The sequence below is a fragment of the Brachyhypopomus gauderio genome, unplaced genomic scaffold (genome assembly GCF_052324685.1).
Source record: "Brachyhypopomus gauderio isolate BG-103 unplaced genomic scaffold, BGAUD_0.2 sc133, whole genome shotgun sequence".
Taxonomy (NCBI): domain Eukaryota; kingdom Metazoa; phylum Chordata; class Actinopteri; order Gymnotiformes; family Hypopomidae; genus Brachyhypopomus; species Brachyhypopomus gauderio.
Genome location: NW_027506954.1, coordinates 442,734 through 465,167, shown reverse-complemented (window position 1 = coordinate 465,167; position 22,434 = coordinate 442,734). Strand labels below are relative to the sequence as shown.

General features: G+C 44.9%; 1 long non-coding RNA gene across 1 annotated transcript; it reads right to left on the bottom strand.

The window, feature by feature from the left end:
- Positions 1–355: 355 nt before the first annotated feature.
- LOC143499428 (uncharacterized) lies at positions 356–1,561 on the bottom strand. Its single transcript, XR_013126069.1, has 2 exons — positions 934–1,561; positions 356–634 (listed from the first exon to the last, which is right to left on the bottom strand). It is a non-coding gene; the product is annotated as an uncharacterized LOC143499428 (long non-coding RNA).
- Positions 1,562–22,434: the final 20,873 nt, after the last annotated feature.

The window sequence follows — 22,434 nt, the reverse complement described above, 5'->3', positions numbered from 1 at the left end:
TTAAAAATAAAGTCCCTAACCTGGATGGAACTTATGGCGCATTTCCACTAGGGCCTGCTTGGCGCGGTACGGTTCGGTACGGGTCGATTCGCAACGGAACGGTACGGTCGCGTTGTGTTTCCATTACAATGGTGAACCACCCCAATGTGGGTGGAGTCGCTGTTGGCGTGCGGGTTGTAGTGTCGTGACATCATTTGTATACGACCACAACACCGGTCGACGCCCCTTAACACATAGCATTATTGTATCTTATTTATCTTTATCTTCATTATTGTATGTGATTGCTCTAATTATTGATAATAATTTGGTATTACTCAAACAGGCTGAACACACCCTGCATAAAAAGCATCAGTCATACAATCAAATGAAATCAAACTTTATTATGAAATATAGATATTTAAAGTACAACATATGTAAATAATATAGTTATAGTTTTAAAAAAGTGCAAAAAGCAAATATATACGTATAGCTTTATATGAAATAAATATTTATAGTACTACAAGCAACATTTTGTGTGCTTTTACTGGCGTCTGTCTCGCATGGTGTTCACAAGTTCGCCAAGCACCCCGAGGAAAGCCCGGTTGAAGGAAACATTTTCCGCCAACTCCGCTCGCCTCGTCAGTGGAAGGGGAATCTTGAACGTAAAAAATAACAAATATTAAACACAAGTATTCCCGTGAAAGCAACAACAATATAGCGTAACTGCACAAAATGTGTAGCACGTCATCGCTGCTCATGCTGTGTTTATGGCTACAGCTAACTAGCAACTAGCAAGGCTAAGAGCTAGCTATTGTACAGTAGTGACTGTGGTGGTAACATTAACTACAAACACAGCTCTAAATTCCTGCGTTTACAATAGATGCGTTCATATTACGTTCATATTACATCTTTTACGAGCCTAGTAGTAAAACTGTGAAATCACAATACACTCACCATTCTCCGTGGCCTCCAGCACCGACATTGTCCAGCACGTTTTCTCTTCCGTTACTGGCTGGCCGGTGACCGTATATGGCATCCATTTGCTGGAACCATTTCCCGTCTTTGCGGTTTTGCTCCGCTGCGTCCGTTATGGTCCTTCACCGCCCGGTAATCGCGTTAAGCTTTTTTTTAGCTTGGACCGACCGGCACTGCTGAACGGACCGCTGGTAGCCATGAGTGGCCATTAGCGCGGAAACCTCGCTAAAAACCTTTACATTTCTAGTGGCCCCGTCCAGTTCGCCCTGGATTTTTTGATCGCTGATTATTAACAGAAAGGTTTGTACCTCGGCGTTTGACCAGGGAACAGACTTCGCTCCTTGGGTTTTAAAAATGGCTGAGGAGTCCATAGCATAGCGGAGGAGTCGCTCTCCTGACGCAACCTGTGACGACACTCCCTGGCCAATCAGTGTCATGCTGTTCCTCCACGTCACAGAACTGTACCGCTTCGGAACGGTTAGAACCTCGAGCGAGTCGGTACGAAAAAAGTACCCGAAGGGGCCGGCTCACAGGGTACTGGTACTAATGGAAACACTCACAAACCGTCGCGAACCGTACCGTACCGCGCCAAGCAGGCCCTAGTGGAAATGCGCCATTAGAACCATCCTGGTCCCTGAGCTTAACCACGCCCCAAAGGAGGAGCCTCAGGCGCCTTTTGAAAGGCCCCCACTAGGGGGCGCCACACAAGAACCAGGCCCCCATTGAAACCCATTCATACCAGATTAGTACTAAATCGCAAAACAGTTTAAAAATAAAGTCCCTAACCTGGATGGAACTTGGAACCATCCGGGTCCCTGAGCCTAACCACTCCCCCCCTGAAAGGCCTCCTCTAGGGGGCGCCACACAAGAACCAGACCCCCATTGAAACCCATTCACACCTGATTCGTACCAGTCAAGACAGCATGGTAATATCGCCCCTAACTGGATGGAATTTAGAACCATCCTGGTCCCTGAACTTAACCACTCCTCCTTTGAAAGGCCTCCTCTAGGGGGCGCCACACGAGAACCAGGCCGCCCATTGAAACCCATTGATACCAGATTGGTACTATTTTGGAAAACAGTTTAAAAATAAAGTCCCTAACCTGGATGGAACTTAGAATCATCCTGGTCCCTGAGCTTAACCACGCCCCCTCTGAAAGGCCCCCACTAGGGGACACCACACAAGAACCAGGCCCCCATTGAAACCCATTCATACCAGATTGGTACTAAATCGCAAAACAGTTTAAAAATAAAGTCCCTAACCTGGATGGAACTTGGAACCATCTGGGTCCCTGAGCCTAACCATTCCCCCCCTGAAAGGCCTCCTCTAGGGGGTGCCACACAAGAACCAGGCCCCCATTGAAACCCATTGATACCAGATTGGTACTATTAAAGACAGCTTGATAATATGGCCCCTAACCTGGATGGAATTTAGAACCATCCTGGTCCCTGATCTTAACCACACCCCTTTTGAAAGGCCTCCTCTAGGGGGTGCTACACATGAACCAGGCCCCCATTGAAACCCATTGATTCCAGATTGGTACTATTAAAGACAACTTGATAATATGGATCCTAACCTGGATGGAATTTAGAACCATCCTGGTCCCTGAGCTTAACCACACCCCCTTTGAAAGGCCTCCTCTAGGGGGCGCCACACAACAACCAGGCCCCCATTGAAACCCATTGGTACCAGATTGGTACTATTTCAGAAAACAGATTAAAAATAAAGACCCTAACCGGGATGGAATTTAGAACCATCCTGGTCCCTGAGCTTAACCACGCCCCGTTTGAATAACTTTAATGGTAATAATTGTAATAAAATAATTTTATGAAAATTACTCTGCCCCTAATTGTTAATGACACTTCAAAACCCTACCTTCTGATTAAGTATAGCTCAAAAAGTGTCAAATAGTGTCAAGAAACATTGAATCAGGAAAGAAAACCTTCTTTTGCCTGATTCAATGTTTCTTGACACTCTGACACTCTCTGAGTGTTGAATTAACTAATACTAAAGCAAAACCCATGGACGGTGGGGGCAAAATATTTACATATCAGTAAAATAAACCAATCACAATTAGCCATTTCAAAATAAGGAACCACCCTGGTACCTGAGCTTAACCACGCCCCCTTTGAAAGGCACCCGCTAGGGGGCGCCACACAAGAACCAGGCCTCCATTGAAACCCATTGATACCAGATTGGTACTATTAAAGACATCTTGATAATATGGCCCCTAACCTGGATGGAATTTAGAACCATCCTGGTCCCTGAGCTTAACCACGCCCCAAAGGAGGGCCCCCAGGGCCCCTTTCCAAGGCACCCGCTAGGGGGCGCCAGAGGAACCGAAGCCCCCTTTGAAACCCATTCATACCACTTTGACAATAGTGAAAAACTAGTGTAAGACGCTTTAAAAATATAGACCCTAACCCGAGGGGGCAACTTTGGGGTGGGGGTCCCAGACTCTGGGGCTGCCCCGAGGGGGTGCACCATTCCCCCGCACAGTGACCCCCATGGTCCTACCCCCTTCCTAGCCCGAGTTATGGGCCCGAGTTTGGGCAGCCCTAGGTGGCGCTACAGGGTGGGTGGACTTCCATACCCACCCCCACTGAGCCAAAAATCTTCCCCCAAAAAGGTGCACCCAAAGCCCGCAAGTCGATACCACATCGGCCGCTACGGGTAAGACACCTTCATGATAAGGACCCTAAGCAAAAATGGAACTTAGAGAAAAAACGGGTGTTTGAATGGACATCCATACCTACCCCTCCGAGTCAAAAATCTTCCCCCAAGAAGGTGCACCCAAAGCCCGCAAGCCGATACCACTTTCACCGCTATGGGAAAGACACCTTCATGATATTGACCCTAACCTAGGGGCCTTGAAGCTTGACCACGCCCCCAAAAAGGGCCCCCAGGGGCCCGGTGCGACCTCCTCTAGGTGGCGCAGACTCCATTGGATCCCATTCAAATATCATGAAGGTGTCTTTGAAGACACCTTCATGATAAAGACCCTAACCCGATGGGGCAACTTTGGGGTGGGGGTCTGAGACTCTAGGCCTGCCCCAAGGGGGTGCACCGTACCCCCGCACAGTGACCCCCATGGTCCTACCCCCTTCCTAGCCCGAGTTATGGGCCCGAGTTTGGGCAGCCCTAGGTGGCGCTATAGGGTGGGTGGACTTCCATACCCACCCCCACTGAGCCAAAAATCTTCCCCCAAAAAGGTGCACCCAAAGCCCGCAAGTCGATACCACATTGGCCGCTACGGGTAAGACACCTTCATGATAGGGACCCTAACCCGGATGGAACTTGGAACCATCCTGGTCCCTGAGCTTAACCACGCCCCAAAGGAGGGGCCTCAGGCGCCCTTTGAAAGGCCCCCACTAGGGGGTGCCACACAAGAACCAGGCCCCCATTGAAACCCATTGATACCAGATTGGTACTATTAAAGACACCTTGATAATATGGCCCCTAACCTGGATGGAATTTAGAACCATCCTGGTCCCTGAGCTTTAACACTAGAAGTCCCAGAGAAGGGTCTTTCAACACTTCTACCATCGGAACCCAGAGAAGGGTCGAGAGAACTGAAGGATTTTAGCTAACACCCTATTATCAGCTGTAAGCAGGCACTTTTGTTCTGTAAATAAGGCCATTACTGGCGCACCACAGGAGGGGGCATGCTTCAGCTCACAACTAATTGTTGTTTTTCATTGAGTTTAGCCATTTAGTTAGTTCTATTCAGTTTATTGTATTTTATAATATAAAGGTTATATATATTGTATATAGTTTAGTTTTATCTGAGCAACAAAGCACAAACAATAAATTATTTTTTAATATTTTAAATAGAAAATTAGAAATTTAATAGCCAGGTACATGTGAGTAATGACCAGAAGCATTTGTGTCTAAGTCAGGAGGACTGAAATTTCAGCATGAGAAACATACAAAAGAACAACTGGTATGTTTCCATGCTTTTTTATGTTCCATGCTTTTTATTATTGCCATAAAATTATACAAAAAATACAAGGAATAAAACAATTCCACACATATTTACAATAGGCTGCAGTGCAGGGCTGTGTGTGTGTGTGTGTGTGTGTGTGTGTGTGTGTGTGTGTGTGAGTGGCATGTCCTTCTTGTGTGACTAGCACTTCAGCAGTCACTCAGCAGTCTGTCAGAACATGCCTGGCACTGCCAGGGTATCTCCCTGGTACATTTGCCACACGTGTATCTGTAGCAGTCGACACATCTCACATTTGCACAATTGTTCATGAGTGTTCTCATCAGAGCATTCACATACAACTATCTACCCAGTCTGCCAGTCCCTCATTTGGGGAGAAAGCTACAGTACTGTGGCTATTCCCACTTTAGTGACCCCATTTTGTTTCTCTTTCACTCAGACAATAAAATATTCCAATACAGTGAGGACATGCACCTAAGACAAAAATTTCAGACCCCTCCATGATTAAAAAATTGTCTGGGGCATAGCCACAATAGTGTAGCTTTCTCCCCAAATGAGGGAGTGGCAGACTGAGTGGATAATTGTATGTGAGTGCTCTGTTGAGAACATTTCAACTTTATTGTATATATTTCTAAACTTACATCATGTCCTCTGTAGCTGCTGCTCTCAGCCAGGCCCTCTGACTGCCTCTCTCACCTTATGCATGTCCCCTGCACAACAATGCAGCTGGGGGATGGGCAGACACACTCAGGACCAGCTTACATACTTTTGCATGACCTTTTTTGAGGTGGATCAACACAATTAATTTGGTAATTTTTTTCAAAAATTGTTATTTTGAACCCACTTATCTTTCTTAGAAGAAAAACATTACTAACATTACTACATTTCTACCTGAGCCTGCCAAAAGCCAGTGCTGAGGTATTTTGGATCATGAGGCCATCCTTTGTCATGCAGCCACTTCTAGGTAGACGGGGGATGGGTGATAGTGTGAGCTATGTTGATCCATTGACTCAGACGGAGAAGAAAATACCCTTTCAGAGAAATCTGAACTTTAGCTATTTTGACCAATAATCATGTCACCTTTTGCAGTGAGAAAAAAATCCAAAATTAGTACAAAGGAGGCAGACTTGAGATGTTTTGGAATTATAGTTCAAATAATGTCTGTGTCAGTTTTATAATAAAGAGAAAGATGACTGTAGCCACCTACATGTGGATGAAAATTCATGTCACCACACATTTCACTTACTCTGTTGACTGAGAAGCAAGGATAGCAAAGGTTTCCAGTACACAGCAGGCTTTGGACATGATCCTGGAGGGGCCGTGGGCGGGTGGGGTTCCCTGGTCTTTCTCTGCCTGCCTCTGGCCTCTGGGGCCTTGCTAATAAGTACATTCTGTACATTTATCCTATGTTGCACTTACATAAACACACACACTCACACACACATACATCAGTCATTTGTGCTGTATGTCTTACTTTCTGCTCTTCATTTAGTAGCAGCAGTTGGTGAATCATTTGAGCTGTTTTTTCTGCTCTTCTGTCTTTTCCCTTTTTACTTTCTCTCCCCTTCTTTTCTCTCCTGTCCTGTATGGTTCACCTAACCCCAGTTGTTTTTATCACTATTGTACTGTATTATACAGAATTGTTTTCTTTTGATCCTTACATGAAAACAAAGTTGTCCTCCAAAGGTGAAAGGGTGGAGGTGGGCCAAAAAAAAAGTTTGAAAAGCCCATATGAAGCAATTTTCAAGACTAGGGTCTTTGTTAACTAACACATTGTTAGTTTTCAGAGAGTAGTGAAAATCTGTAGTAGTGATATCTCTTTTGGTAAGATTTCCTAAATTTCCTATTTTTGTTTGCTGGTTATGGCTGTATTTGGAAGAGACACACTGCAAAATCTTGATCTTGATAAGTTAAAATTGCTCAATAATATTATTCTATTTCAAGTAGCTGAGGGTTTTTTGTATACATTTATGTAAAAACATTTTTACCTATTAGCAGTTTTTCAAAAGACAAAACTACTTAAAATAAGGTTAAAAATATCAGAGCCATTTTGACTAATCAATATGCCACCTATATGCCATTATAATTCAAATATTATGTTTGTGTCAATTTCACATTATTTCAACCTTTCACAAATCAAATCTCAAACATATGGTTCTGTAGATGAGGAGACTTCTTGCAAGAGATCTTGCACAGTCTCATATGGCAGCCAAGGAGGTGCAAGCTTTCAGCAGGAACCACCCATACCTGACACACGCCTCATTTACATAACACTGGAGGCAAGTTCAGCTCTTCTCCCCCCTGCTGATTCCTCAGGCAATGGGCACTTTTGCAAATGAATGGATGTTAATTGGAGCCACCAGAGGTGTCAGTTTGGACTAAGGTTCTTTGGACCCTCTTTTGGGACTTCAGGGGGGTGGTTGAAATTTCAGGGACTTCTAGTGTTAATAGCATTACCAATCTGTCTCAGACATTACGGAAGTGGTATTTTAGGGTTATGCATTGGAACCAGATTGGTACTACTAAGGACAGATTGGTAATATTTTACCTAAGTTGGAATTAGCTAATGAATGTGGCTGAATTTGGTAATTAGTATGCAAAATAGGCCATTATTATACATGCATGTGCATGTATCGGCTCATTATTATGCAAAATTGAGCAAATTATTATGCAGGTATTTGCTCATTGTTATGCATCTATTAGCTGATTATTATGCAAATCGGCTAATTATTATGCATCTATTAGCTCATTAATAGTCTAATATTTGCATATCCGGTCATTATTATGCATAATTAGTCGAGTTTTTGATTAAAAAACTTGTATTTTTCTTTAAATTTTTTCCCCATTGGAACCCATTCATACCAGATTGGTACTATTAAAGACAGCTTGATAATATGGCCCCTAACCTGGATGGAATTTAGAACCATCCTGGTCCCTGAGATTAACCACACCCCTTTTGAAAGGCCTCCTCTAGGGGGCGCCACACAAGAATAAGGCCCCCATTCAAACCCATTGATACCAGATTGGTACTATTAAAGACAACTTGATAATATGGCCCCTAACCTGGATGGAATTTAGAACCATCCTGGTCCCCGAGCTTAACCACGCCCCCTTTGAAAGTCCTCCTCTAAGGTCCCTGAGCTTAACCATGCCCCAAAGGAGGGGCCTTAGGCGCCTTTTGAAAGGCCCCCACTAGGGGGCGCCACACAACAACCAGGCCCCCATTGAAACCCATTGATACCAGATTGGTACTATTTTGGAAAACAGTTTAAAAATAAAGTCCCTAACCTGGATGGAACTTGGAACCATCCTGGTCCCTGAGCTTAACCACGCCCCAAAGGAGGAGCCTCAGGCGCCTTTTGAAAGGCCCCCACTAGGGGGCGCCACACAAGAACCAGGCCCCCATTGAAACCCATTCATACCAGATTAGTACTAAATCGCAAAACAGTTTAAAAATAAAGTCCCTAACCTGGATGGAACTTGGAACCATCCGGGTCCCTGAGCCTAACCACTCCCCCCCTGAAAGGCCTCCTCTAGGGGGCGCCACACTAGAACCAGACCCCCATTGAAACCCATTCACATCTGATTCGTACTAGTCAAGACAGCTTGGTAATATAGCCCCTAACTGGATGGAATTTAGAACCATCCGGGTCCCTGAACTTAACCACTCCCCCTTTGAAAGGCCTCCTCTAGGGGGCGCCACATGAGAACCAGGCCCCCATTGAAACCCATTGATACCAGATTGGTACTATTTCGGAAAACAGTTTAAAAATAAAGTCCCTAACCTGGATGGAATTTAGAACCATCCTGGTCCCTGAGCTTAACTACGCCCCCTTTGAAAGGCCTCCTCTAGGGGGCGCCACACAAGAATAAGGCCCCCATTCAAACCCATTGATACCAGATTGGTACTATTAAAGACAGCTTGATAATATGGCCCCTAACCTGGATGGAACTTGGAACCATCCTGGTCCCTGAGCTTAACCATGCCCCAAAGGAGGGGCCTTAGGCGCCTTTTGAAAGGCCCCCACTAGGGGGTGCCACACAAGAACCAGGCCCCCATTAAAACCCATTGATACCAGATTGGTACTATTTTGGAAAACAGTTTAAAAATAAAGTCTCTAACCTGGATGGAACTTGGAACCATCCTGGTCCCTGAGCTTAACCACGCCCCAAAGGAGGGGCCTCAGGTGGGGGGCGCCACACAAGAACCAGGCCCCCATTGAAACCCATTGATTCCAGATTGGTACTATTAAAGACAACTTGATAATATGGATCCTAACCTGGATGGAATTTAGAACCATCCTGGTCCCTGAGCTTACCCACACCCCTTTTCAAAGGCCTCCTCTAGGGGGCGCCACACAACAACCAGGCCCCCATTGAAACCCATTGATACCAGATTGGTACTATTTCGGAAAACAGTTTAAAAATTAAGACCCTAATTATTAATGATACTTCAAAACCCTACCTTTTGATTAAGTATAGCTCAAAGAGTGTCAAAGAGTGTCAAGAAAGATTGATACAAGAAAGAAAATGTGTCTTTAACTGAATCAATCTTTCTTGACACTCTGACACTACCTTCTGATTAAGTATAGCTCAAAGAGTGTCAAAGAGTGTCAAGAAAGATTGAAACAACAAAGAAAATGTCTCTTTAACTGAATCAATCTTTCTTGACACTGACACTCTGAGTGTTGAATTAACTAGGACTAAAGCAAAACCCATGGACGGTGGGGGCGAAATATTTAAATAGTAGTAAAATAAACCAATCACAATTAGCCTTTCAAAAAAAAGGTACTCTGATTGGGTCACACCCATTTTTGATGCCCACACCCCTTCCGTTTTCGTACTATGAGAGGCACATACACGATGAAGACACTAACCCAATGCTAATTTTTTCTCACTGTTAGCAAGAAAAATTCAGATTTTGAAGGGTTCTCCAAGTCCAACCGACAAACGCAGCCACACCAAACTATAGATTCTCGATCCCCTCTGCCCCAGGACCGACATATCGAAGCCCTGGACCCCTGGCTACAACGGCATGGGCGTGGCCAACATTTAAAGCATCAATTCTATTCAATAGACACTTAATGCAGCGAAAAACGGGGCACGGTGGGCCAACCGCGGCGCCGAATGTCGCCGAACCGTAGAGTGTCGGTCGGGGCCATGCCCCGAAGAGGGTCACCGAATTTCGGACCCTCGGCTCGAACGGGCGCGCACCCAGCAACTTTTGAAAGCCAAAAACCTCCTGTGGGACTTAGAAGCTGTTAGAAGAGAGAAAACGAACGTTGAGGATTGCCGCCGGCCGACCGTGCGGCACAGCCCCACCAAATTATAGTTTCTCAATGGGCCGCCCGCCAGGACCGACATATCGACGCCCCGGACCCCTGGGTCGAACGGCGTGGGCGTGGCTAACATTTCAAGTTTGAATGGCAGGCAATATAAGCCTATAGGAGGAAAAAACCTAGGGTTAGGGTTGGCCGCGGGCCAACCGCCGTGCCGAGACACACCGAATCGGAGAGTCTCGGAGAGGCCCGTGCCCTGTAGAGGGCTGCCGAGTTTCGTACCCCTACGTGCAAAGGGGACCGAACGGCGGACGAAAAGGGGCTTATTTTTAGGCCCGGGTCACAAAGGTCAGCCGCAACACGTTCGGGGTTCGGGCGGGGCAACCGTTCCGCATAGCCCCACCAAATTATAGATTCTCAACAGGTCCCCGGCCAGCTAGAACATATCTGAGCCGCGGAACTCTAGGTCGAACGGCGTGGGCGTGGCTAACGTTTCAAATTTGAATGGCAGGCAATGTAGGCCTAAAGGAGGAAAAATACAGTAGGTCAGGGGGTGCTGCGGGTCAACCGTTGCACCGAGACACGCCGAACCACAGACTGTCAGAGAGGCCAGTGCCCTGAAGGGGGCCGCCAAGTTTCATACTCCTACGCCAAAAGGGGGCCGAACGTCAGCCAAAAAGGGCCTTTTTTTAAGGCCAGGGTCACAAAGGTCAGCCGCAACACGTTCGGGGTTCGGGCGGGGCAACCGTACCGCGTAGCCACACCAAATTATAGATTCTCGACAGGTCCCCAGCCAGCTAGAACATATCCGAGCCGCGGAGCTCTAGGTCGAACGGCGTGGGCGTGGCTGACGTTTGAAATTTTGACAGTAGGCAATGTCGGCCTAATGGAGGAAAAAGACAATAGGACAGGGGGCGCTGCTGGCCAACCGTCGCACCGAGACGTGCCGAACCACAGAGTGTCGGAGAGGCCCTTGCCCTGAAGGGGGCCGCCGAGTTTCGTACCCCTACGCCAAAAGGGGGCCGAACGGCAGCCACAAAGGGCCTTTTTTTAAGGCCAAGGTCACAAAGGTCAGCCGCAACACGTTCGGGGTTCGGGTGGGGCAATCGTACCGCGTAGACACACCAAATTATAGATTCTCGACAGGTCCCCGGCCAGCTAGAACATATCCAAGCGGCAGAGCCCTAGGTCGAACGGCGTGGGCGTGGCTGACGTTTGAAATTTGGACAGTAGGCATTGTTAAACGCATATCATATTGAAGTCTGAGGGACACCTTAACGATATGGCCCCTAACCTGGATGGAATTTGGAACCAACCTGGTCCCTGAGCTTAACCACGCCCCCAAGGGGAGCCCCCACTAGGGGGCGCAATAGTCAGGCCCCCGCCCATTGAAACCTATTCATACCACTTTGCTGATATGGGTGAACCACCTTCATTATAAGGACCCTAACCTGGATGGAATTTGGAACCATCCTGGTCCCTGAGCTTAACCACGCCCCCTTTGAAAGGCATCCTCTAGGGGGCGCCACACAAGAACCAGGCCCCCATTGAATCCCATTAATACCAGATTGGTACTATTTCAGAAAACAGTTTAAAAATAAAGACCCTAACCTGGTATGGGACTTAGAAACTTGGGCCATCGAAACCCATTGGAACCCATTGATACCAGATTGGTACTATTAAAGCCAGCTTGAAAATATGGCCCCTAACCTGGATGGAATTTAGAACCATCCTGGTCCCTGAGCTTAACCACACCCCCATTGAAAGGCCCCCGATAGGGGGCGCCACACAAGAACCACGCCCCCATTGAAACCCATTCATACCAGATTGGTACTTGGATGGAACTTGGAACCATCCTGGTCTCTGAGCTTAACCATGCCCCAAAGCGCAGATAGGGGGCGCCAGAGGAACCAAATCCCCATTGAAACCCATTGATACCAGATTGGTACTAGGGCCAAGTGACATGGTGATAAAGACCCTAACCCAGTAGTTCTCAACGGTCACCTAGGTGGCGCTATCTGCACCCATTAAAAATCAGTAGTGCAAATCCGGCATGCACGAAACTCTATGGTACATTACGAAAAAGTCCAAAAAAAGTTGCCTTTAGCGCCACCTATGGAGTTACTGCAGGCCGGATTGGTAACCTCCAGCTTTGTGCTAAAACCTATGGGAAAAGGTTAGGGTTTTGTCCAGATTCGTAAAGGGAGACGACTTGCAATGATTGTCAATGGCCAGAATACCGCTTTGGTACTACTGGCAAGAACCCTAACCCTAACCCTAACCCTAACCCTGCTGCTGTATCCATGCCGCTCGGTGTGGTGTAATCCGGCGCGCCGCTGTTTTCAATTCTGGCGTTGCGTCGCTCCCCGACGGTCCTTTCAGTCGTCATTGGCTGCAAGGCATCAATCTGCGAGGTGCCATTCGCTGTCTCCAGCCGACGCGCCTCTTCCTGCAGCGTCATCCGATTCTCGGCTTCTGATTGGGCGTCGTTGTTGAACGCTTCCAGCCAATCCGCTGGTCGACGCACCTCTTTCGCGGCGCTTCGTCCTTCCGCTTCCCATCGGAGCTTTTCTCGTCTCACCGCTGTCTCTTGCCGCCGTATTAGTTCTTCTACCTTATCGATCCGGTCCAGCAACGGCCGCAGATCGCCCAGAGGCCCACTTCTTGACACCAGTTGTGGCGTCGGCGAGTGAGGAGACTGGCTCAGGTAGCTTTTCTACACATTTCTACACAGATGGCTATTTATTTATGAGTAACACATTCAAAAACACTCTCACACTGGCGCTAATGGCAGCCATGTCATGCATTCACATACATTCCCCACTCATGGTGACTTGCCCCTGAACACACCTTTTCCCCCCAAAGTATTCCCACCAACTATCTAAACAACTACTGACTTAAACACACATTTATAGAACACTTTAAGAAACATTATTACTGAATTATGTACAAGAATGATGCACTTCCCAGCATCCTCCACAGCAGGTGGGCAGAGCCCACCAGTCCACTAGTCCACCGCCGTCACAATATTATTATTAATAAATATGGCAGTAAACATGTTTCAAACAAACATACTTTGCACCATATGTCCTCTTGCTTGCAGTAAGGCTCTCATCATGCGATATGACTGGGGCTTGCAGGAAAGTCTGATTTGACAGGCGACCGTTTTGGAGTGCAGTACTGTTGAGGTTACTCTCTGTAAACATCAGAAAATTCCTCTGATTAAATAACCTAAACAAGAGAGTGTTACAGTTGTTGATGTGTAATTCATATTTTGAGCTACCCCTCGCTGCAGAAGCAAAAGTCCAGGGGGTGGAGCTGGATCTAGATCCAACTCCTCCCACTGTGGTGTTTTCATTGGTCTGAAGTAATTACACTATGCAGGAGGAGTTGTATCAGATCAGCCATTCCAAATCACTGTTGCCGTCCTACATTACTATTCTTATTTACTCACTTGCCGTTTACAAGATGAGCGGTTAGCTAAACAGAATATAGACGTATTAAATACTTATGTATGTTGTGTTCTTCATATTGGACATAAACTGTTAAATTAATTAGTGTTTGCTGTAGTTACTTATAATTTGTAATGGTTGTGCTGTTCGGTACCGCATGGACACGTCGAGGGGGGTTATTCAGTAGTGTGTGCATGTAACGGCCATGATCCTCATTAACACTAGAGCTCCTGAGAATTCAGGATTCTGAGGACATCACCCCTCCTTCTTCTCCTTCTTGCCAGCAATTAGCAAAGCCAAACATCACCCTTTATTATGTTAATTCACAGAGCAAGACTGAGGCAGCAGCCTCACCCAGAAAGTCTCTGATCACAGAGATCACAGATCACAAACAAGCAGAAACACAAATGCTTTTATCAAATGCTTCTAACACAAATATAGATAGATAGATAGATAGATAGATAGAGGTAGTATAAGAAATGTACAAAGAGCAAGATTCAAGCCTGCTGTTTAGATCACAAACAAGCAGAAACACAAATGCTTCTAACACAAATATAGATAGATAGATAGTATAAGAAATGTACAAAGAGCAAGATTCAAGCCTGCTGTTTAGATCATAAACAAGCAGAAACACAAATGCTTCTATCAAATGCTTCTAACACAAATAGATAGATAGAGAATAGATAGATAGATAGATAGATAGATAGATAGAGAGCACATGAATTTGTTTTCCTGTCTTTTCCTCTCCTTTTCCAGCCTGCTGTTTAGATCACAACATTTATCAGTGATGCAGTGATGCAACGCGACCATGCTAATTTTCGCTAGCAATGATATGGGATTTCCTATATAACATTAGCATCAAGCTAATTGCGCCATATAATTTCTTAGCTTTTCAAACGCGAATTCAAACGCGGAAACAGAAAGTGTTTGATTACAACAAATATTATATAGTATAGTATATGAAATATACAAAGAGCAAGATTCAAACATTTTTATTTATTTTTATTGTTTGACGGGACTCATTAGAGAAACTGTCGTCTCTATGTGCGATTGAATTGTAACTTTTGAAACACGAGTCTACAAATTTCCTGCCGTTTGTTGTAGTATCGGTAACATACAGTCTGCTTGTAACTTCAACTTTTTCGTGAAGTATCACGTTTGGTGTTTTGGTCATATGAGCTTGGGGGTGAGCCAGCTTGTGCTTTGGCAGGCGTATGAGCTGGGGGTGAGCCGCTTCCACCGCATTACCAAGACAATGGGCGTTAATCCCTTCACAGCAGGGGAGTGGGCTACATGGACCCTACCAAGCCCTGTGAAATTTTTCGCTTCTCTAGGAGCTCTAGTGTTAACCAGTTCACTGAAAAACTTCACAACTAATATAATGCTATTTATATTTTTCCATTCATCTATAGATGCATATCACGGTTTTGAAAAAAGGATGCTTTTCAGTTGAAAAAAGAAATGCTTTCAGTTGTGCAGTGTACTACATGTTGTAGTAAATACCACTGTCCATTCTGCACACCTGAAGTGCACCGTCCTAACGAAAAAAGACATTTTTATTAAAGGTAAAAAATCAAATAGTACATATTTAAGAAATGTACTGTACTTTATTATATTGGCAATCACAGATCATTATTCCTGTCCACTTTTACGTTTTCTTGTAAACTTAAAAAAAACGTGTATTGTGTTATTTAAAGAACATTTTGATCTTTAAATGGTAAAAGTCTTAAGGGTTAATTTATTGGATTTATATTTCCTGGTCGGAAAACGTAAGCGACACATAGGAGGAGTTGGATCTAGATCCAGCTCCACCCACTGGACTTTTGCTTATGCAGCGACGGGTACTTGCATATTTTGGCCATGTGGGCTGCAATGGTTATACAAGGACTTGCAAGGACCTTGTAGAGTCTGAATTAGTTAAGAGGAGCGGAACCAAAGCCAGAACACTGGTACTAGTTCCAGCCTCCAAGAAAGATCCTTTTAGCCTCTTGAGACGCAATTGTCACAGTAGGCTGGGACCTGGGTTCAGGGGAAGCACCCACTCCTAGCCACACCTCCGCTACTTCAATCAATCAATCAATCAAATTTTATTTATATAGCGCTTTTTACAACAGTTGTTGTCACAAAGCAGCTTTACAAGTGCCGAGTCCTAGCCCCCAGTGAGCAAGCCAAGGGCGACAGTGGCAAGGAAAAACTCCCTAGTTTTTGCATGAGGAAGAAACCTTGAGAGGAACCAAGACTCAGGGGGGGAGCCCATCCTCCTCTGGCCGACACCGGTCACCATGACAACAACAACAATATAGACAGAATGTAGACAGAATGTAAAAGATGCAATAATGTCCATTTAGACCGAAAAAGATGTAATAATGTCCATCATGGTGTAGGCATCCGGTTAGGCAGGAGGTGGCCGGCCAGGATGGATCGCTTGTCTCTCCTCATCTCATTATACGTCAAGCAGGCGGGCAGCCATGTGGAGAAATGAAACAGGGAAAATTAGCTCTGTATGAGGACATATACAGGACAGGTAAAATTATAAACATTTCTGGAGTGTGGCAGCAACTCCGGCACTAAGTTAAATTATTACAGCCTAGCTAAAAAAAAGGCAGAACCAGAAGGTAACATAGGCTTGGGGGCATTCTGAGACAATGGCATCCGTCCACTGCACTGTCAACAAACTTGAGTGACCACGAGCAGTGACAGGATGACAGCACCAGCACCCCAGTCTACCATAAAACCCTTCGTCTATGAACCCCTGGATCTGTACCTTTATCTAAGGGGGATATTAATTATCAAATGCTAGACTAAATAAGTGGGTTTTCAACCTAGATTTAAAGATTGTGACTGTGTCAGAGTCCCGGACACATTTAGGAAGATTATTCCAAAGCTGGGGGGCCTTATAAGAAAAGGCTCTTCCCCCTGCTGTTACCTTGTTAATTTGTGGAACTAATAACAGACCAGCACCCTGTGATCTTAGTTGACGTGGGGGTTCATAGTAGGAAATAAGTTCCTGGAGGTATTCAGGAGCAAGCCCGTGTAGTGCTTTATATGCTAATAATAGAATTTTAAAATCAATACGAAATTTAACTGGGAGCCAATGCAGGGCTGATAGGACTGGTCTAATATGCTGAAATTTTCTAGTTCTGGTCAGAACTCTAGCTGCAACCTTTTGAACTACTTGAAGTTTATTTAGATTCCTATTTGAACATCCTGACAGTAGTGAATTGCAGTAGTCTAGTCTAGAGCTAACAAAGGCGTGCACCAATTTTTCTGCATCATCCTGTGATAATGCATTTCTTAATTTGGCAATGTTGCGGAGATGTAGAAAAGCTATTCTAGTAGTATTATCTATATATTTATCAAATGATAGGTCGGAGTCGAGTATGACGCCTAGGTTTTTGGCTACTGTGCCAGGTGTAATGGGATAGTCTGCAAGATTAAGCATTAAATTTGGAATTTTCTGTCTTGCGGCCTTAGGGCCCACAAGGAGAACTTCTGTTTTGTCCTCATTTAATTGTAGGAAGTTTAGAGACATCCAGCATTTGATATCTCTTATCTCATTGTTAAAGTTCGTGCACACCAGACTAATGACGCGTTTGAGACTAGGGGAAACAACTTGGCCGACCGCGCAGTTAAGGCTGCATCCTCCGCGCCCCTCTGCCCCAGTTTGAACGTTGCTGCTGTGTCACAGGCAGCCTCTACTAGTGCATTGTTGCCTGGCGTGTCTATTTCTGTTGTTCAGGCTTCAGCCACGCCAGATGATGTCTCATTTTGGGCCACTATGGGTGCCAAATCAGGTGAACTTTCTGTTCCTATCACCGATGACACAGGTCGTTTGTGTCTTCCGCGACACTGTGTTCCTTTCCTCGTTCCCGATTTTCACGGTGTTTCTCATCGTGAACGAAGAGGGGTGATAAGTGATATGGAGAAATTATTTTGCATAAAGAACCTAAGAGAAGATGTGTCCATAATTTTGGATAGATGTTTGATTTGCGCACGTAATAACATAACAAAACCTAAGGCGTCACACCAAACGTTACCTAAACCAGAAACTCCATTCCAAGAATGGCAGATTGATTTTACACACATGCCTAAGCGAGGCCCATACAAGTATCTCCTGGTCATGGTGGATAAGTTCTCCAGATGGATTGAAGCATTCCCATGCACCAAGGAAAATGCACAAACTGTGGTTACTAAACTACAACAAGAAATCATTCCTAGATATGGCATTCCTTTGGGAATAGACTCTGATAAAGGTACTCCCTTTACTTCCAAAGTAACTCAGCTCTTAGCGAAGGAGCTCCAAATTAAATGGGCATTTCATATCCCATACCACCCTCAGTCGTCCGGAATGGTAGAGAGAACTAATCGAACCATAAAAAATAAATTGAGGAAGGCAATGCAAAACTGCAACACCCAGGACTGGGTAAAAATCCTTCCCATAGTGCTGGCCGAAATTTGAATGACCGGTGTAAAATCTCTCGATAATCTCTCACCGTATGAGGTTGTTTTGGGCAGACCCTTCCCCATCCCTTGGAGAAAAGGGATGGCTTCAGTCGGAATGACGGACCTAGATGTACACCTGAGTGAGTACAGTCATGGGCTCATGACCACATTGAATGATTATTGGGAAAAGATTAACCATCTTATGGCAGATCCACCTAAGACACACACTCACGAATTTCGTGTAGGAGAACAAGTCCTAGTAAAAAAATTCGAGCGAAAATGCTTCTCAGAAGCTATCTATAGCGAGCCCACTACTGTCCTCGCTGTTACCCGAACCGCCGTTCTAACTGAATTATTTCCACAGTGGATCCATGCTACCCGCGTGAAGAAAGCTCCTGAAATGACCTACTAACCGTCTGGTAGAAGTCACTCGGGTTCATGTATATATGCTTGCATGATTGTATTCTGTTCCACCTCATCCTTCTGTGTTTACAGGTACTAATGATTGAGTGGGTTTTTCTTCCCCCATGGACAGTCGCCTTTCCTCCGGGAACTGAAATCCTTCTATCCACTGCCGAGGACTACCCGACAGAGGAACCACCACCAGCTCCCGTCCCTGAGGATGTCAAAGATGTGATACTGAGTCTTCTGTACATTGGTGCTAGTATCCTGAGGTTGGAACCCTCACAAGTACCAGGTGTAGATTTTTCATATTTTTATTGGGCAGACCTTCGTTCGGAAGGCCCTCTAGAGGTCACGTGCATCAGACGCTGTGTACGTATACCCCGTTTGCCTGATGGCTCTAGGAAGCCCCCCAATCTGGGGATGCCATTTGACCCTAACGATTATGATTTCGGTCACGGGCCCTCTCTGCCTTATCTTGAACTGTGGTAATAATGTTTTCGGTTTTCCCCATGATAATGTTTTTTGGCAGTATGCGAATTGGACCGCCCGACAAACCACTAATGAGTCATGTTATGTGTGCCACATTATGCCCACTAGTACTTCCACATCCTCCGTACGACCCGACATCCCCACTGAAACTGACACACTTGTGGCAGTAAAAGCTGGCTGCTTAGCAGATCGTTGTTTAGATTATGAATCGACCCTGTGGTGTGGTAAACATAACAATCATGAGCCGACTTGTCAGAAAAGGACTAGAGCTCGTAAAATTGACCTGTACACAACTTGGCAGTCACCCGACAGTACCCTCGTGCGTGTTCAAGCTTTTAAGGCCTTGATGGGGCCTAATTCTGTCTTCCCGTATTGCTTTCAGAGAAACGGTAGTAACCCCGTAGGTAAAGTGCATAAAACTCATTGCAGTATTATTGTAAGGGAAGGTTGTTCGTTGAACTGCTCTGTTAACGGCTCTGCGGTAGCCCCCGACTACCGAGGGACCATGAGGGTAGATAAATATATGGATTGGGTCTGGGTCTGCGGATATAATGTTTACTTATCCCTCCCCTATAGCTGGGGGGGGCGATGTGCCTTCACAGAACTACGAGGCTCAGTAACAATGGTCTCTAGTAGTCCCCTTAAGCCAGCTAAACGAAGTAGAAGAGTGAAGCGACATTCCAGTCAAGGTTTTCCCCCGCCCGAGCATCAGCTTGAGCCATACATGACCAGGTTCTGGACCAGTTTTTTTCCGCAGGTCGGGGTGGCCCGAATCTGGAACCATGTAGAAGAAACTCATTACCGACTAGCAACGTATGTAAACGCTACTAACCAAGCTGTCATAGGAGTTAAGGCTGAGCTTACTGCCTTAAGACTAACCACGATTCAGAATCGTATGGCTTTAGATATTTTGCTTGCCGCACAAGGTGGAGTTTGTGCCTTAGTTGGTGATCAATGTTGTACGTATATTCCTGCTAACGACGATGAGCACGGATCAATTACCACTGCCGTTGAGAAAATGAAGCAGGTAGCGAGGGATCTAACGGATGATGAGACCGGTAGTAATTCCTGGTCTATGTGGGGAACATTGTTTGGATGGATGACTCCATATATTGCTATGGCCATTCCTATTGTTGTTATTGTTTAGCTGTTGCTGTGCTGTGGTCCCTGTCTTTTCAGGTGTCTGATGAATAGGATGTGGGCTATGGCCGATGCCTTGATACAAGCTCGACCCCATGAGATGAAGCGTCCGCTCCTGAGAGTCTAGCAGACCACTCATTATCTATGCATTTGCAAAATGTATTAACGTGTTGTGATATTATTGCATTTAATCACAAAAGAGGGGATTGAAGGAATATTATGTCTTTTATACTCATCATGTACTCAAAACCTTGTGAACATTGTGTCCTCTCCTATGTTCTCTGTGACCCTTGTCACCTCATTTTACCCCCCTGTCTCACTGTATGTGAAAGGTCCTTTCACCCTGTATGTGAAAGGTCTTAGTATGCCAAACGCAGGCTTATCATTTCCTTTCAGGTATTGTGCTTCCTGTCCACTATGCGACATGCAGAAGAATTATGCTTGGTCTGCAGAATTTTCTTACTTGTGAGAAGAAGGTGTTATTTCCATATAGGGTAGAATTTATTACCTATGTTAGAATAGCAATCTTGAGCCCACCCTGCTGCTTGCGTGCACAGGGATGGTCTGTGTATGTATAAATGAGAGGAGCGCCCTCTCATCTTTGAACATTTGAGATACAGCCTGCCTGTTTGAATAAACTCCTCCTATTTCTAAGAGAGTTGTTTGTTCCTCAATTGTTCCGGGAGCTCCCTGCCACACACTTCTCTGCAGAGTGTTACACTCAATTGAAGATTAGTTTCAGGTGATCCTCCGTGACCCTCCGCTCATTGCCGAACACAAGAAGGTGCTTTCTACTGAGAAAGAGACATACTTTTACAACAGGCCTCAATTTTTCCTAAACTGAGTTTGTCATCGGGTTTGGCTGATATGTAAAGTTGAGTGTCATCTGCATAGCAGTGAAAATTGACACCATGTTTGTTTATAACTGTGCCCAATGGTAGCATATATAATGTAAATAATAGTGGTCCTAAGATGGAGCCTTGCGGGACCCCATATTTAACCATTGTATGTTTGGATGAAATATTATTGAGCTCTACAAACTGATAGCGATTTGTTAAGTAAGACTGAAACCATGAAAGGGCTGTGCCTGAGACTCCAACCCAGCGTTCTACCCTTTCTAGCAAGATCCTATGATCAATTGTGTCGAAAGCTGCACTAAGATCAAGAAGCACTAACAGTGATACATAGCCTTGATCTGATGCAAGGAGGAGATCATTTGTTACTTTAACTAATGCTGTTTCAGTACTGTGATGGGGCCTAAAACCAGATTGGAACTTTTCAAATGTGTTATTCCTATGCAGATATAGGCATAATTGCTGGGCAACAGCTTTTTCTATGATCTTAGATATAAATGATGTGTTTGAAATGGGTCTATAATTAGATAGCACAGTCGGATCAAGATTTGGTTTCTTGATCAGAGGTTTGATAATTGCTAATTTACATGATTTGGGCATGTGACCTATTGTAATGGATGAGTTAACTATAGTTAGAAGAGGTTCAGTTACAGCTGGTAATACCTCTTTTAATAACTTTGAGGGAACTGAGTCTAATGTGCAGGTAGTACAATTTAAGGAAGAAATTATTTTCTCTAATTCTGATTTTGGGAGTGGATGAAAAGCATCAAGTTTTTCTCCCGGTATGTAATTTAAATCAATATCAACCAAACCAGATGACATACCAGTTGTATTGCTAATAAAGGGTTTTATATTTTGTCTAATATTCTCTATTTTATTATCAAAGAAATCTATATATACATTACTAGTGAGGTTTACTGGAATCTGAGGTTCTGTGCCTGCTTGATTTTTTGTAAGTTTAGAAATAGTATTAAAAAGAAATCTAGGATTGTTTTTATTTTTCTCTATCAATGAGGCTAAGTATGCTGAGCGTGCTTTAGTGAGTGCCCGTTTGTAGTCAATAATGCTATCCTTCCAGGCACAGTGGAATACTTCCAATTTAGTAGATCGCCATTTCCGCTCTAATTTACGTGCTATTTGTTTTAAGTTTCTAGTTTGGTCGGTGTACCATGGGGCGAGCTTTTTGGATCTAGCTTTTTTATATTTTAGTGGAGCTACTATATCTAGAGCTGATCTGCTGGTATTCTCTAAGTAGTCGGTTAGACTATCTAACTCTCCTGGATCGGATGGCGATGGGCTAAAGCAGTGGGCTAAAGCAGTTAAGTCAGGGAGGGTTTCAATAAACTGTGTTGCTGTTGATGAATTTATTGAGCGCTTTATACACTGCCGAGGAGACGGGCGGGTATTTATGTTAAGGTGAAAATCGAATTTTACTAAATAATGATCGGAGATTGCTACGGTTTGCGGGAGTATG